The sequence below is a fragment of the Vulpes lagopus genome, chromosome 2 (assembly GCF_018345385.1).
Source record: "Vulpes lagopus strain Blue_001 chromosome 2, ASM1834538v1, whole genome shotgun sequence".
Classification (NCBI taxonomy): domain Eukaryota; kingdom Metazoa; phylum Chordata; class Mammalia; order Carnivora; family Canidae; genus Vulpes; species Vulpes lagopus.
Genome location: NC_054825.1, coordinates 128,197,465 through 128,214,830, shown reverse-complemented (window position 1 = coordinate 128,214,830; position 17,366 = coordinate 128,197,465). Strand labels below are relative to the sequence as shown.

Sequence of the window (17,366 nt, the reverse complement as noted above, 5' to 3'; positions counted from 1 at the left end):
CCAAATGCCAACATCCCCATCCCATATCCTTAGGAAAGAAGTACAAGCTGGTTTCTGCCCCCAAACAGCACTGCATGGAGAGAAAGGGTCGGCGGATTTCCACCTTTGCCAATCCGCCCTCTGACACCTACCCCATAGCTGCATGGCAGACTGTATCTGAGCAGAGACCCAGCATAGATTCCAGAAGGGAAAAAAGCAAGGCTCAGAGTCAGGGTGAGACCCAGAAAACACCAACTCTCTTGGCATAATGGCCCCTTTACAGGGAGATGCCTTTACACCTTTACACAGTCTGAACATGGCTTCCTGGGGTGCCCCTTTGTCCAGAAACAAACCTGGGTCAAGGGAGAAGTCCAGAACAAAGCAAGTAATGTTTCTCTGCTGTTCCATTTACAGATTTGTTTTCCTAGTGCAGGGGGCCAGGCATTGCTTGTTAATACTTGAAGACCAGGATTTGCAGACTTGATGCCTACAGATCCAATGGCAGTCCTGTTTTGCTAGTACCGCTTTTTGTTTATTTATTATTTTTAAATTTTCATTTATGTATTTATTTTAAATGTGGAACATTTCACAGATTTGCATGTCATCCTTGTGCAGAGGCCATGCCAATCTCTGTGTCATTACAATTTTAGTATATGTGCTGCTGAAGCGAGCTTACTAGTACCACTTTTAAAAAAATCATTGTTTTTTTTTATATATTCCCCAAATGAATGAGACCATAAAAGATAGTGAAAGGGAATAAAGGGGAATGGAGAGAAAATGAGTGAAAATATCAGTGAGGGTGACAAAACATGAGAGACACCTAACTCTGGGAAACGAACAAGGGGTAGTGGAAAAGGAGGTGGGCAGAGGGTTGGGGTGACTGGGTGATGGGCACTGAGGGGGGCACTTGGCGGGATGAGCACTGGGTGTTATGCTATATGTTGGCAAATTGAACTCCAATAAAAAAAAAATCATTGGAATCTGAACTCCTTCCCTAGTTTCCCTTAGCCCAGCTGCTCCCTGCCCCACAGCCTAAGTGTTAGGAGTTTCCAACCTCTGAGACTCAGCAAGCACACACTGAGGATCCCCTGAACTCTCAGCTTTGTGTTAGGCATGTGGAGATAACTTGGACAGGTGAGGCAAAGGTGGCAAGTTCCTCCCTAGTGAAGTTTTCTGGGACTTGGGAATCTCCAGAAGAAAAAGCATGAGATACATAAAGCAGCCAAGTGAATGCAGTTTAGACAAAGGGATCAATGTTGGCAAACACAGCTGGGGGGAGGCATCTTTGTCTTGTGGACGAAGAAGAGATTTATTGAAGTGTGGGGAGGGTTCATGAGGAGATAAGAACAATCAGAAAATCCTGAGCCAGCATGTAAATCTGTGGGCAAGCCCTCAGGGGGCAGGAGGAGGAGAGTCTTGCCCCACTTGCGGGTATTGGGGAAGAAGCAGTGGGAAGTTGGGTCTAACTCTGAAGATTACTATCATGTTGATGGTAGGTCACTTTTATTCTCTTGTAGTCGATATTTGGATGGAGTGATTTTTGTCTCATGGCAACTGACCAAGTGGCCAAGTAGAACTGCTGGGACCAGGTCTTCCAAGGCCACATGAACCAAAATAGGACTTTATATTCACTTTTCTGTGAGCATCTCCCATTAGAATCCTCTTGATTTTCACATCTCAGAGTGAAACGCAGCAGTCTTCCACAGCCGTGCCATGGATCATCAGGTAAATGAAAGACTTCGTTCTAGAGCCTGAGCCTTATTTACTGAGCCTGCCCGAGACCAAGTCTAGTAGCAGAGACTGTAAGTGTCAACTATCTAGAATAGTCAAGTTAGATTTACTTTGTTATTTTATAGAGCCTGCACTGAATTTCTAAAACAGGGTAGTTTGTTTTTATAATCAATCATTGCACTAAACCAATGTGTTGATAATCTCATTTGTTTCAGTTATTACTTTGCAGGTTAACTGTTGGAACAGTTAAGTAGCAGTAATATGAGGCATCATTCAGTTCCTCAGCCCCTAGACTACTATTCACAATTATGACATTCTTTTGAAGAATATTAGTAGCTTCTAGCAGTTATAGGTCTACGTCCCTTCCCCAAGACAACCTCACCACCAAGACTTATGTTTAAATGAAAACAAAACTCAGATCACATTCTGCCAGCTACACTCAAACATGTACTTGCAGGTAAGCACAGAAAGTCATTCAACCTCTGCCCCATCCTCTTGCCTTTTTAGAAATGCAGACAAGCCCATTGCAAGAAATATTCAGTGTGATGTGGTCATGATGAAATTTTGACATGATCAGGTGACAGAGGTGACAGAGCCACCCTCCCCTCCATTAGTTGGGGACTACAGGGCAGAATTCTATCCCTAGGGCATCATTCCAGGAGATATTGGACTGCTGGGACTGTGAGGTCAAAGAAGGATGTGCCAGTGGAAATCTTCTAACCAACCACATGTTGTCACACCACTCTTTTTCTCTGGAGCAGACTTACTTCTAACACTCCTTGTGGTAATGAATGCACCCTCTCAGGCAGATAGAGATAGGGTTATTTGAAGCCCTCGCTTTTGTTTCTTCTGGAGCCTAAAGTCCTGATAAGAGTTCTTTATATGTTAACTAACAATTGTTGACTGATCACCTGAAAGCACAGATGAAAATAAAGTATACTCATAGATATCATCTGGTTTGCCTATATTTTAAGGCCCCTTCCCTTTAATCCCCAACAGCTGTCCTAAAGCCACTTCCAGTAAAAATATAACCTAAGCCAAAGAGCATACTTGCTACATACATGCAGCTTCCATGCAAATCCTCCAGTACCCCCCAACCTCTCTGTAGTTCTAATGAGATCACCGCCATTGAATTACTCCTCTAGAGACACACAAGAGCCACTCCTCCTGGAACCCAAATCTGAATGATTGATTTCAGAGTCTCAGAGAGTAGATGTTGCAATGCATTGCTCAGATGCCCCTTTACGAATCAAAGACTTGTTCCCTGAGCTGCTGAGAGTTCTTGCATCCTTGCAGAATGTAGAGCATATTCATACCAGAAAAGGAGCTATAAGCATCCCCAAATGGTACCAAACAGGACTGGGTCCTCTGGGCTCCACACCATCTGTACTGTATTCTGGGGATGTCTGCATTCTGCTTCAGGACCCTCTCTCTATGTTTAGATCATTTATTACACTGTTCAAAAGACGATCTTAAGGTACCATGTCTTAAATTCCATTTTTATTTGTATTGGAGTTACATAGGCACTTGGTTAAAAGAATAAAATAATTCTACAAAGTTTATTTGACAGAGGCTGCTGGTTGAGCCCTGACATTAGTTCCTGCCTTCTTTCATAATAGGATTTCTGTGTTTTAGCAGAGCACCTGGCCAACAGCTGGTTACTGCACTTCCCGGGCTCACTTGTAGCTTGGTAAGGCCATGTGCCCACAGTCTGGCCAATGGGTCTGTACTACTTCCAGGGCATGTTCCCATTAAGGTATGCACATGTGCTTCCCTGACCCACTGCCCCCTCCCGCTGGCTGGCATGATAAGAACTAGAATGGCTACTGTGGTCCCAGAGATGGAAGCCACATTTGGGGGTCATAAAGCCATCCCTTCAACCCAAATTGCTTCTCTCTGGACCATTTCAAACCAGAGAGCAAGAAATACCTACTTCATTTGAGGGTTTGTATTTTGAAGTTTTTGTTTTGTTTTTTATTTTTTATTTTTAAAAAGATTTTATTTATTTATTCATGAGAGACAGAGCAAGAGAAAGGTAGAGACACAGGCAGAGAGAGAAGCAGTCTCCATGCAGGGAGTCCAACGTGGGCCTCAATCCTGGATCTTCAGGATCACAACCTGGGTGGCGCTAAACCACTGAGCCACCCAGGCTGCCATGTTTTTTTTTTTTTATTAAAGCAAACATAGCCTGTATTTTCATCCATATAGGTTGGGTGTGTGTTTTGTTTGTTTTTTTGTTTTTTTTTTTTAATCCTGTTTTCTTTTTCCCACAAACAACCATAATATGTGAATAACATACTTCTGATATTTCATATTTAGACATTCTCTATTGAGTTTCCAATTTGGAATATTAATATTCCACTATCTCCTTTTCGCCCACCCTCACCATCTCACTGCATACTTGCTACCCATGCCCCTCATCCTCCAAAGTAGTTATGTGGTAATTTTAAATAGATAAATATTTATTGTTTATGTAATTATGACAATGCAAATGGTATATAAAACTGATGTCTGCAGTGTACCATGGAAGCTTTTCCTTTCTTAAATAATACTTTGTCCCAGAGATAATATTGAGCTAGTTATTTTTTCATTTTCTTAGCTTCCCGTTGACTTATCATTAATTCAAACCTAAACACTCCCCTAGTTGTATGATCTCCTCTGAATATGTTTGAATGCACTTGGGATGCAATTAGTTTTATGAAAAAATATCCCCAGAGTTTTCTGACTGGCTCCATCTGGACTAGCTGTTCACTAAGCCTGATGTGTGTTCCATCAACCATCTTAAATTGGACCTCAGTACTGGTTCTACAACTTTGGATTGCTCTGCCTGCCTTAATCCTTCCTATGGGCTACAAGGGCTGCTCTGGCCATGTGACAGAGCATGTTTCCCTCAGGCTAACCTCTGAGGGCTCCATAAGCAAGTATTCTCCTTGATAGAGGCTTTATTCTGAGAGTATTAGCCACCTTCTGTACAAGGAAGACATTGCAAATCTCTGAGCTAGATCAGCACCTTCCTTTTTGGAGTTGAGACTTAAAACTCTTCTTCCTGCATTAGGCAGAAAAAAATGGACAACAATTAACAACCTCCTAAAAAACCCTCTGACTTAAGGTATTACTGTTTAATTATTTCAAATTTATATTGTTCTAGCCACACCGTTGCACAGGGATACTTGACAACATTCCCAGATATTTTGGGTATGGTACTAATGCATACATTTTTGGCCTTTGTCCAAGTTCAGGTTTAGGTATAACTTTTACTAAGAATGCCTGAAATCTAAACAACTAAGTTTAGAACTTCAGTGAAACCCTTCCCCATGTTCTTTTACTGCCAACATTGCCAGTCATCCCGCCACCCCCCGCCCCCCAGCCCCTGCCAGCGAATTCTGGGAGGTCAACTCACCTTGGCATATTTTATTACAAGATTAAACTATTCATTGCAGGAGGTTATCTGCTCAAAAAAAGGGTGGAAATGGTCAGCTATTGTCAGTCTCATTTTCCCTTCAGTTATTTTCCCTAAATTTCAGTATAATTTTGGATGGTTGAACAACCAATGTGGTCTGATGCAAGCTTATCACCTGAGAACAGCCAAGGAGAGCAGAGTGAAGATGACTGTTTCTCGCTGGGGCTGATGTGAAGCTAAACCTCATCAATGGAGCTCTCTTAAAACGCACACATAAACTCATACACACACACCCTAACAGCAACACAAACTCAATGTTTGATCATTTCAATCTGGCTATTGATAAAAATTTTGAAAAAATTTAATGGAAGGAAATTGGTAAGAGTTGAATTCCAGGTGAATTTATGAAGGCGTTTCTAAGCAGAATGTCTTTGCAATGTGTGCTTTTTTATGTGCAATCATCACCATGTACTTCTGAACATCTTCCACAGAACCCATGCGAGGTGCCAGCTGCCACATACACAAATGACTAATGCCAAAACAAGGTAAGACACATTAACTGGTCTCAACTGTCTCAACAGAAAGTGAGGGGGAAAGTAGAGAAGTGGAGCCTTTACTTGCATCTCCAAGGAAGGGTACAATGTATACCAGTGACAAGGAGGAGGCAAACAATGTGTGCAAAGGAAAAAGTATGATTGCAAGGTGCAGAGGTAGAGAAGAGCCTGACATGCTTCTGGCACATTCAGAGAGCAAGCTTTCTGAGAACACAGGATACAGGTGTAGAAGTAATAAAAGGCCATGGCAAAGGGGTGCATTGATTCTAAACTGTGGTGGAGCAGCAGGGCCAAGTCACAGGATTTGGACATCTTGAAGGCATTGGGAAACCACAGGTTTCTATTGTTGTTTAGAGGTGTGGGTTTGGTTAGGGAGGAAGGGAAACGTGATATACACAAATGCTGCTCTGGGATGATTCATCTGACCGTGATGTGTAATGGATCAGAACAGAGAGGCACGGGGGTCAGGGAGCTGCAGGCTCCATGTGAGGAAATGAGAAAGGCTCCCAGTGATGAAGCACCTAGGCCATAACCACATGACAGGCTGTGTGAGCTCACCATTCTGCACCTTCCTCAAGGTGGAGTAGGTATCTGGCTCCATCCTTCAGATCAGGAAAGTAACTCTGAGAAGTTCAAGGTCACACAACGAGGGACCGGCACTGACGGGATTTGAACTCATTTATTTTCTGACATCAAAGCTTTGTTCCTTCTACTCATCATGACACATCAGCCTCTTGTTTTTTTATTTTTGTTAAAGATTTTAGTTTTAAGTAATCTCCACACCCAAGGTGGGGCTCTAACTCAGAACCCTGAGATCAAGAGACGTGTGCTCTACTGACGTGTGCTCTACTGACGGAGTCAGCCAGGCACCCTCAGCCTCTTGTGGTTAATTATAGGCGGTGATAGAGGACATGGAAGGGAATCCTATCTATGACTGGGTTGTCCTCGCAGCCTCAGTGTCTCTGTGTCGCACCATGATTTTGTGAGTAACTCAATATCCTCTTGTTTCCACTCGGGATTTGTGGGGTAAAAGCCATTCCACGATGCAAGAGTCTCCATGGAGGCCAAATGCTGCGATTGCTCTGAGACAGAAAGTGAGGAGTAAAACACGTTTTAGGTTTGTGGGAAATTGCGAAGGACAAGACAGAAATCATAAAGGTGCAATTGAATTACGTTGTGTCGTGGCCCCTGGGATAACAGCTGTTTTCCAGGCCTCCGATCGTTCTCATTAGGAAATTAAAAATGTGAAGCTCCGAGGCTGCAGCCCTGCACTGCTCGGGCCACGTGGTGACAGGAAGCCCTGTGTTTGCACAGGTGGGAGAGTGAGCAGCCCCACAAAGTGGGTGGCTAGAAGCCCTGCCCGGAGCACAGGTGGGCTCTTGGAAGAAAAGCAAACCCAGGAAGAGGCTTGTGTGTTCTGGTGTTGTCAGCTTCTCTCCGCGGAGGGAGGAGTGGTCTATCAGGCCTCTCATGTTAGTGGGTCATTTCAGGGCCAGATCTAACTAATGGTAGGGCCCCCCACAGCCCACCTGATGCAGGAGGATTTGGTCCTGGCACATAGTCAGTTCCTCTTTCTGGGCTGGTCTTGAAAAATTACCTACAACTTGATATTTTATACTCAGATAAGAACAACTCAAACTAAATATGCCTTTCGAGAACACATGTAGGAATGCCATAGATTTCAGAAATAAAATTTTTGTTTCAAATAAAGGGAATAAGGAACACAGGACTCAGGATCACGACCATCACAGGTTTGGGGCTTGGGGAGAGGAAAGGGGCCAGGATGTGCAGAACCACTCAGATGATGGCACTGTTGCCAGCATTCTCATTTCTGAGTTGGGTGGTGACATTGTGTGAGTTGATACAATTATTAAAAACAACCCTACATACAAACGATAAGAGGGCATGAGTGGACCAACAATGACAGTATGCCAAGCACCTAAGATTTCTGTCAACCCAAGGTGCAAAGAGAATAGGAGGATAAAAGATGTGACATCACTGGAACTCTGCCAAGGAAACCTAGATGTCAATAAGCATTTCTTCCAATTAAAGGATATTTAATATCAAAGAGAAAGTCAGAAAATGTGAATTTGTGCCTACAAACTAATCAGTTTTGCGACCTCAAGAAATTACTTTCCTCATCAATCGCTAGAATGATTCAAGTACACCTTTTATTATTTCCTTCCCCCCTTTCTCCGCCCTTTCCCTGTCTGCTCTTCCCCTCCTCTCTAATTCTAACCTGAAACATCCTTTCCTTCCTCAAAGAACACAAAATGTTATGAGTTTGGCCTAACTGATATCAAAGGCATCTCTGGCTGCTGCATGGGTTGTGGCAAAGCACTGGGGTCAGTAGTCAGGGCGTGAGGTTGTTGTCACCTCCTCTAGCTGAGATGGTCCAGTTCAGGATGAATTAGAGCATCATTCTGATACCTCCTATGACTTATCTTGTTTCTCTCTCCAAAGTCAGAAAACTAATCTCAACTTCTTCATGTCTTGAATGTTCCAAGCACAGAGTCATCTCAAAGCAGAGAGAAAGAGGGAAAAGAAGACAGAGAGATTAAGCTGAGTGGGAATATGTGGCAGCCTGAGAAAAGTCAAGTGATCACAGTGAAAAGAAAATGGTGCATTTTCAAATGTGTTCTCTGAACTCTTCTCACAACCAAATTCATAGGATTAAAATATGCTCATAGTGTGATGGGCAGCATGTGTGTCTGAGTGAAAAATAATTTAACAAAAACAGTTAGAGAAATAATTTAACGAAAATAGCTAAAGAAATAGCTATGTGCCAGCAAGTGTTTTAGGGCCCAAGGTCAAAGAAATGACCATGCCCAGTGAGTCCCTGCCCTGGAGGAACTTCTATGGGGACAACAAGAAACAACTCCATCTAAGTAAATATATTCCATAGCATGGGTGGAGACGATGCTTTGAGGATGAAATGCTTCAGTGTGTGGGGATGCAGTGATAGCATGGACATGGTGGTCACAGAAGGCTGCTCTGGTGGGGAGACGGGAGACCGGGGCTAAGAAGAGAGGCAACCGAGTGCACATCACAGGAGCTTTCTCTGAAGCGGGGAGGAGTAGCACCTGGTTGTCCCTGCAGCATGAGTGGCTGTGTGCTTGGTCCATTTGCAGACCGAGGAGGCTCATTTGGCTGCAGTGAGAGCCACTATGTGATTTACAAGACCCAGTGCAAAATGAAAATGCAGGGTTCAAAAATTACTAAAACCTTCAAAACAGCAAGAGTGGAGCACTGAACCAAGTATGGGGCACTTCTGAGCCCAGGGCCTGGGCACCCTCACTCGTCAGCCTGGTGGGCCCTGCCTAATGAGGGAAATGAAGTCTGAGAAATAGTTGTGCTGGCTGTGGAAGACCTTGGAAGCCATTGCAGAGACTTTAGACTTTACTCCAGTAGGAAACCATCACAGGTTCTAAGTAGGGCAGCAGTATGGCCTGGCTGCTTCTAGAAGGACCTCTGACTCTTATATGAAGGTGAATCTAAGGAGACCAGGAGTGACAGCAAGGAGACCAGTGAGGCTGCTAAAGAATTGCAACAATGACAATAAATGAAGACCTCATTCAGCATGCCACTCTGTTGTCATAACTGGATACAACATTGTCTTCACCAGCTTCCCCATTTGAAATATTCTATGTGTTTTTTGGCTCCAGTAATAAATGAAACTACTCTGGGGGCTGGAGAAGATTTGAGTAATATGCTCAAAGAACTTAGGCAGAAAGGAAAGCCAGGCTGAGCATGCCCTTTACCTTCTCTGGATGCCTTTCCTCAACTGATTTGGCACCAGATGGGGACGGGAAGTAGAAGAGAAACACATACTTCAGAAAAATTCCATCCTGTGGGTCCCTGATCTGGAATTCCATTTCATTTTCTTTAAAGGAAAAGGAAATTCCTGAGGGCTTAAAGAATGTCTGTCAATGGCTTCTACAGGTGTCACCAGAAGGAAGAGTTGGAATTCTAACAGAGCCAGGAAGGAGGATAGGCTCTTGGGTTTGGTGGAGTAGGTGGCCTCTGCAAGGTGCAACTTCAATGGGCATCCAGCATTTCTTCCCAGAGGAGCACCCTGGAGATTCCACCTTCCGAATCATGGCTTTGGGTACAGATTTTGATGGAATTATGGCAGGGAGATGGAGGATGCTCCTGCCTGAGGATGCAGGTAATGGTAGCTAAGAAAACAAGGAAGAGGATTAACAGTAGCCAAGTGTTTATGCACACCGATGCACTCTAATGTGGATTTGTGCCTGCCTGTAGCAACCCTGTGATTGACCAGGATCTGTGTTTGTACAGTGAGGAAGACTCAGGTCAATTGCCTAAGGTCACCCACTTAGTAATGAAAGAATCAGGATTCAAAACTGAGCTCATATTTTTCTCATCTTGCAGTAAACTATTAGTGGTAGTTTTTAAAGCAGCCACCTATCCCTGGACTCTCTTCTCACAGACTCTTCCCTTTGAATCTATGTGGGCTTCTGAGTGCTTTAAACAATACGTATGGCAGAAATGCTATAGAACTTCCAAGACTAGATGAGAAAAGGCCAGGCAGCTTCCATCTGGTTCTCTTGGAACCCTTGCTCTGAGAATACTTGCTTTTGGAATGTTCCTTCTTGGATCCTATTAGCCATGCTGTGAGAAGTCATGGCACATGGAGGAGCCACATAACAGTATCTGGGCCAAGCTCCAGGGAACCCAGCTCTGAGCAGCCCAGCCCAGAAGCCAGACATGTGAGTGAAGAAGCAACCTTGGGAGTGAATCCTTCAGGCTGGGCTCTTCCAATCTTCCCTGCTGAGGCCACTGACAGCATGGAGCCCTGTATGCCCATGCTTTCCTGTGTCCTTTTCATATTTTCCACTCAGAGAATTCATAAGCATAATCTAAGGGTACTTGTTTTATGCCACAAGTTTGTGATGCTGACAAGACTAATAATTTTGTTTTGGGCTGACTCGATGGTATAAATGGACCTAAGATCATGTGTCTAAAAGGAATGAGCAATATGTGAGATGGTTTTGAAATATATTGACTAAAGAAACTACAAATTAATTCTTTATTTGTTACCAACCATGGTCCTGTTTCCTAGGAATGCCATGTGTTCTCTTAAATCTCATCATTTAAATGACAAGTGTCTGAAACAAGAGGTTCTTGGACTAAACAATGAATAACATCTCTCCATATAAAGTTTAAATAAAGTCTTTCTGGTTTATATAAGATCATTAAAGTGTCCTTTACCTCAATAGTTCCATGCTGCGTAGAGTCATTTGGAATTACACGGCAAATTACATTTATAAATCAATGACTGGTGGAAGCAATTTTAAATCAAAGTATTTGAATAACTTCATTTTTTTTCAAAAGTAGTATGTTTTAGTCTACATTTAATATATGAAGAGGCTTTGTCAAATTTATATTTATTCATGTACCCAAACCATATCCAGATTACACTTGAGCCCTCTCCGAGGCCTCTTTGTACTATTTAATTGCTTTTGACAAGCATGATATCCCATAAAAGATACGGCTTTCCTCTGAAAGCTTCCTTCAGCTAAAAATACATTGTACTGAAAATAAAGTGGTTGCATCATCTAAATTCAATTCTCTATAGCATTTTGTAAAATTTCATGACCAAGCTCTTCAACTTGATTTCAGAGTGTCTGAAGCAAGATGTGGACATGAGCACATGAGCATGCTGCCCTCATGCCAGCAAGCCAGGTAGCACTTTCAATTCCCATTTTCCAGGTTTCCAGCACACGAATGCTTCGGATTTCTGAAGGAAAATAATTTTTGAGGAACAACTTTTGAGGGGGGAAACAGGCTTTTTGAGTAGAGAATGGGCAAACATCTGGGGCAGAACCGAGAGAGAAAGAAGAAACTGTCATAGCTATAAAGAAGGCATTTGGAAAGAGCTGAATATGGAGACAGGAGAAAAAAACAGGGGAGCAAAGCAGTGGTGACACCAGGAGCTCTAATTATTCTCATCACCAGGGTGCCTATCTTTTCCCTAATGGTGAAAACTGCATGGTTTTCCCGGTTAATCTTCTGCCTCCCAACTCTTGCCTGGTGCCCCGACCCGTGTTCATGGGTGCCATGTCACACCTGCACACTCCAGACTCCTTCTGGGAGTGTGCACTAAGCACTGTGACAGAAACTCACGTGAAAGACTTGGGTTTCAGCAGTGATAAATCTTCTGGAAGATGAAATGGCTTTGATGACTTTTATGCTACCATCTGGACTGTGGTCATTTCAAAGGTTAACTCTTTACTTGTTTTAATTGGTGTGGCTAGCATTGCTTGTGTTAGATTAAAAATAAAACAAGGGAAACCCACCTCAAAAGCTATGGCCTTAATACAGCGAGAGGTCTGCATGTAAGCTGGCCAGGAATGACTCATCAGGCTCCTTGAAGCCAGAGGCTCCAGTAAATCTACATATTTGATAATGCTTGTTTTTGTTTAACTTAGTGAGGCTAGGCCAAATAGCCAAACCTACAGCCGTGCATGAAGCAGGCAACTTCTTGTAAAAACAGAAGGATTGTCCTTAGGATTCCAAGAACACCTATGTCATCGTGCTGTTTCTAGATTTTTGGAGGTTTACTTTCCAATGAGAAATATGTAGAGAACTTCAAATCAAGTTCAGCGTGGTTGAAAAGGCCTTGAGAATTGTTGCATGCACATTTTATATATGTTCATACACCCATAGAGTAAACATGCTTGTGATTTCTCCAGAAATGAGATGAGGATTTGCGTGTAAGGGATTTATTAAGGAAGTACTTTCGGGAAGACCAGTCAGGAGGAAGGGAAGCAGGACGGTTAAGGGAAGAAGTCACATGGTCGAGGGGTTTCAGGCTGAGGCCCCAGGGCAGGGGAGTGGGGGTGGGGGGGTGGGGGGGTGGCATCAGCTTGATCCTGTAGGGGACTCTATAGGGCACGGTACATGGTAAATCATAGCATGTCTCAGCTGGCAGCCAAGAAGCTGAGTATTCCTATTCTCTAAGCATAGAACCCCTGGGAAATAAGAGCAATAAAAATTTTCTAGTGTGAATATAATTTGGTGAGACTAAGATTTGGAAAAGGATTTGTGAGCCCATTTATTGTCAGCTGCCATATAATTTAGATGTTCCAATATGGTAAAGTGCGAGCGAGTGTCTCAGTTCCTGTTATGAATCAATTGTCTCAAATGCCTAAGGCCCTCTCTCCTCATCTGAGGTGAGGAATTTTCTACAAGACCAGACTGAGAAGTTTTGACATGTCCTTGTTTTCCCAGAAAATGATGCTCCTCACATTTCCAGATTTATTACTGTTTTCTACAGCAACAGTCCTGCCCTCCATAGTACAAGGGAATCAGAAAGAATAAATGAGATTCAATCTATTCTGAATGGCTAGGTTTCCGTTCGTTCAGTCACCAATTCAACAAATATCTATTGTGTGCCCTCTATGGTCTAGGACTCGTGCTATGTTTTAGAGATCCTAAAACGTTTTAAAGAGCAACAAAAGATATAACTGTAAATGGGTCAACATCCTTGGAGCAGAGGCTAGGAGGGATGGAGAGAGACCTGCAACTGGAAAGGTAAGCAGGAACTATATCCGGGAGCTTCTTGAAAACTATGCTAGATGCAACGAATTTTTATTTTATTTCCAGGGGCTCATCTGATTTAAAAAATATTATCAGCTTTCAAGTTTTCCCTTTATCCCATTCTAGGAGAATTAGAGACCACATGATGCAAATACATCCAGACACCTCCCCTCCAGCTCTGAATCAAAATTTCCATGTAAACTATCCCTCAAGAGCATGGATTTTACAGAGTCTAAATGATCATGTTCTTTTATGTTTATTAACTGCTTTTCTGTGCTTTTTCCTGACTTCTTTTAGCTTCTGGACATGTGACACTCACATAAAATAATCAGAAAATAGATTATTTTTTAAAATCAGCAATATGTTAGGAGGGACACCTGGGTGGCTCAGCGGTTGAGCGCCTGCCATCAGCCCAGGGCATGATCCTGGAGACCCAGGACCGAGTCCCACATCAGGCTCCCTGCAAGGAGCCTGCTTCTCCCTCTGCCTGTGTCTCTGCCTCTCTCTATGTCTCTCATGAATAAATAAATACAAATCTTAAAAAAAAAATCAGCAATATTTTAGGAACCTTCCTCTTCTTCTAACTTTAATTACGTAAACTTTTGTATTGGCATGGGCAGCCTTAAACTTAATTGGCTACATGTTGGAGTTTGATTATTGATATGCAAAAGAAGCATTTTGTAATAATAAGAGTGCAATCCCTAAAAAGAGATAAAAGCTATAAGAATGACATACCTGAATTTAATTCAGAGTCTCTACTTGGGTCTGAAACTTATAGAAATGTAGGGTTTTTTCAGTCTCCCTATCTCTCTGGAATTCTAATTGCCTGACTGGTGTGAATCTTAATTCTTTTTTTTGATGACTTTAAATTTTCTGGTTCAGACTAACACCCACCAGATTTCCTGGGTTGGGGGTCAGGGCCTGAGGTATCAAAAAAGCCAGTGGAACAGCCCAGCCATGTTTTTGCATCACCTCTGAGCCCAGGATGTTGCTCCCACTGACCTGAAGGCTTCATGCTGGAGTGTGTGTGCTTCACTGATGAGGTACCATGAGACACCAACATGTTGTGGTGCTCAGGCGTGTTTGAGGTGCATTGTCTACTAAGAAGCCCCACATCAAAGAGTGAACTCTACCTCTTGGATGGTATCGGTGCAAGAGAAGGATCACAAATGGGCCTCAAGCAAAAGGTGATTGTAAGAATGAATAATAGTCCCAGTTTATCATACACAGCCATGTAGTGCTATTTCCACAGTCTAAGAGAAATAATGAGCAATTTAATGAAACTATCCATAAACTACACACTTAAAATTCAAACTGAAATTATTTACACCACCACTTAAAAATATATAACTTAAAATCAAAATACCAAGGTTTGAGTGTAACTGTATGATTCTGAGCAAGTTGTTTAGTCTGTTTTGTAAAACGTAAATAATATGCAAAATAGGAACAATAAGAATAATATGGATTGAATTGAGTTCCCTAAAAATATATGTTGAAGTCCTCACCCCTAGTACCTGTGAATTTGACATTATTTGGAAATAAGGTTCTTACAGATATAATCAAATTAGGATGAGGTCATCAAGGTAGGCCTAATTTAATATGACTGGCATTCTTATTCAAAGAGGAGAAGCGACACAGGGACAGATACACAAGGAGACCATCATGTGAAAACAGAGCAGAAATGACAATGGAACATCTATAAGCCAAGGCAAGGACCACCAGGGGTTTCTGGTGACACCAGAAACCACGTGAAAGGCATGGCATAGATTCTCTCCCAGAAGCAGCAGGGGAAGCATGCATGGCTCTGCTGACAACTTGATTTTGGATGTCTAGTTTCCAGAATCGTGAGAGAATAAATTTCCCCTGTTTTAAGCGACCTGTTTGTGGTACTTTGTTACGGTGGCCCTAGGAAATGAATACAAATAATATCTATCCTGCTTTTCTTCATGCAAATTGTACATGGGTGCTCTTTGTAAATTTTGTAAGTTACTCTCTTTCTTTCAAGAAAACAGAAAATTCAAACTAAAAAGTGAAAAAAAGGAAATTTACTGACTCAAGGAGTAGGTAAATCCGGGCAAAGGACTCTTATCTTTCAGTACAGAATATTTCATCTTTTTCTAAGAATCCCTGTAATGGCTACTTGCAGTTCCAGACATATATCTTCTCAGGTCAAATTCAGGTGAAAAGAAAGGTGACTTCCTGTAGCTTCCAAAGAAGTTCTGAGTTGTACGCAGTCAAGTCATGTGCCCATGTCTTAACCAATCACTGTGGCATGAAATATGGTGTTCCAGTTGGTCATATTGGGTCACATGCTTCACCCCTAGAGTAGGGGGTTGAGCCTCTCTTGAACCACATGCACCAAACATGGAAGAGGATAGGTTCCTTGAAAAAAGTTAATGGTATTACTAGAAGAAAGGAAACTAAATGTCCCATGTCTTCCTCCAGCTTCTGTCCTATTTCTTTGCTCATCTTCAGCAAAATGTCTCAAAAGCATTGCCTATTGCCACAACTAGGGCCTCTTACCATTATGTGGACTTTTGTTCCATCACTCCATAGATGGGCATCTCCAAGGTCGCCGATGAACTCTGATCACTTCCAGTGTACAAAGCCAGGCCACAATCTGTCAGCATCTCACCAGGTGACCTAGAACCACTCCCTCATCTATAAGCATGGGCATCCCACAGTCACTGCTCCTGCCCACTCTACTGGCTCCTCCTTGTCTGCAAGGAGGCCTATCCCTTAGCTACCCTCTCCCTGGATGCCTGAGGTGTTAAATACTATATGCTTGCCAATAGTTTCCATGTGGAAATCCCCAGTACTGATCTCTCCTCTGGATTCCAGACCTGTACCTCACTCTTGTGGGCTTTATCTTTTCTCACATGGCTCACCAGGCTCTGTCTGACATCTTGACCTCATCTTAGCCACTGCAAGGGCTCACCTGGTGTCCTACATCAGCCTCTCACTCATCTCCCTGCTTCCACTACTGCTAACATGATTGTATCAGAAACCATAGTGAAATTGAAGTTATCCTTCTGCTCCATACCCCTCACTGGCTTTCTTCTACATTTACCATTCAAGTAAAATAAAATCCTAAATCCTTACCCTGAGCGTCCAGAGTTGTAGATGCTTTGGTCCTGCCTGCCCCAAGGGCAGAGTGAGGGGAATGGTCAGCTCTGGGTGTGGACAATAAGGGGATGCATTTGCCACAGAAAATTTTAAAACTATGATAAAACCCACTTACTCTGCCTAATATCACCAGGAGCCAGCAATTCTAAGCTATGTGGTGATTGAATACTCCTTTGAAAAAAAAAAAAAAAGCATTTGTTGGTCAGAGTTCTAAACAATTGCAGAAAGGATGTAGAGTTTCAATGGCATATTGGTAAACTGTAAATGAGCATATTTTTATCCCTTATTCTTTAATGAACTTTGTATTTTACACAGAAGTTAATTTGGAGTTCTCCCAGATACAGCAGTTAGGGAGGACTCAGTTACACACATGCTAGTTCCAAGAGTGAATTTTTAACTGTTTGAGATCATTCAAGCTCTCTTTGGACACAGTATGTAGCCAACCTGATGCTTGTAAAGACGAAAAACAGGAGTTGACTTCCTTCAGTTCTGTTTTCTATGTGTCTACTTAAAGTTTTTATTTGTCTTCAAAATGTAAAGTCAAAACTTCTTCTTTAATTGCTAGCTATTTTATAACTTAAGAACAAATAAAGTGATTTTTATGGAGTGCTATGTAATATTATAGAAAATAATTTGTCATATAGAGGAAGTGAGTGTTAACCTTGTTGACCTTGTTTCAGTACATTGGACACTTTAAGCTTGATCGTACCTGAGCCTTCACTCTGGCTCAGTGGCTCACAAACAATTTTGCCCCTACGGGACATTTGGCAAAGTCTGGAGACATTTGGATTGTCATAAGTGTGGGAAGGGCAAGGGAGCTGCTGCAGGTACTTAGTGGGTAGCACCCAGGGATGCTGCTAAATAAGCATCGTGCAATGCACATGACAGTTGCCCAAAAGAAAGAAATATCCTGTCCAAAATGTCAACAGTGCCACAGTTGAGTTACGAGCTATTCTCTCTGCCGCAAATGCCCTTCCATCAGAGTTGTTCCTGACTAGTTCCGTGTCATTCAA

General features: G+C 42.5%; 1 pseudogene; it reads right to left on the bottom strand.

Annotated features, from left to right (window-relative positions):
* Positions 1 to 549: 549 nt before the first annotated feature.
* Positions 550 to 649, bottom strand: LOC121485940 (annotated as a pseudogene).
* Between the last annotated feature and the right edge of the window lie 16,717 nt (positions 650 to 17,366).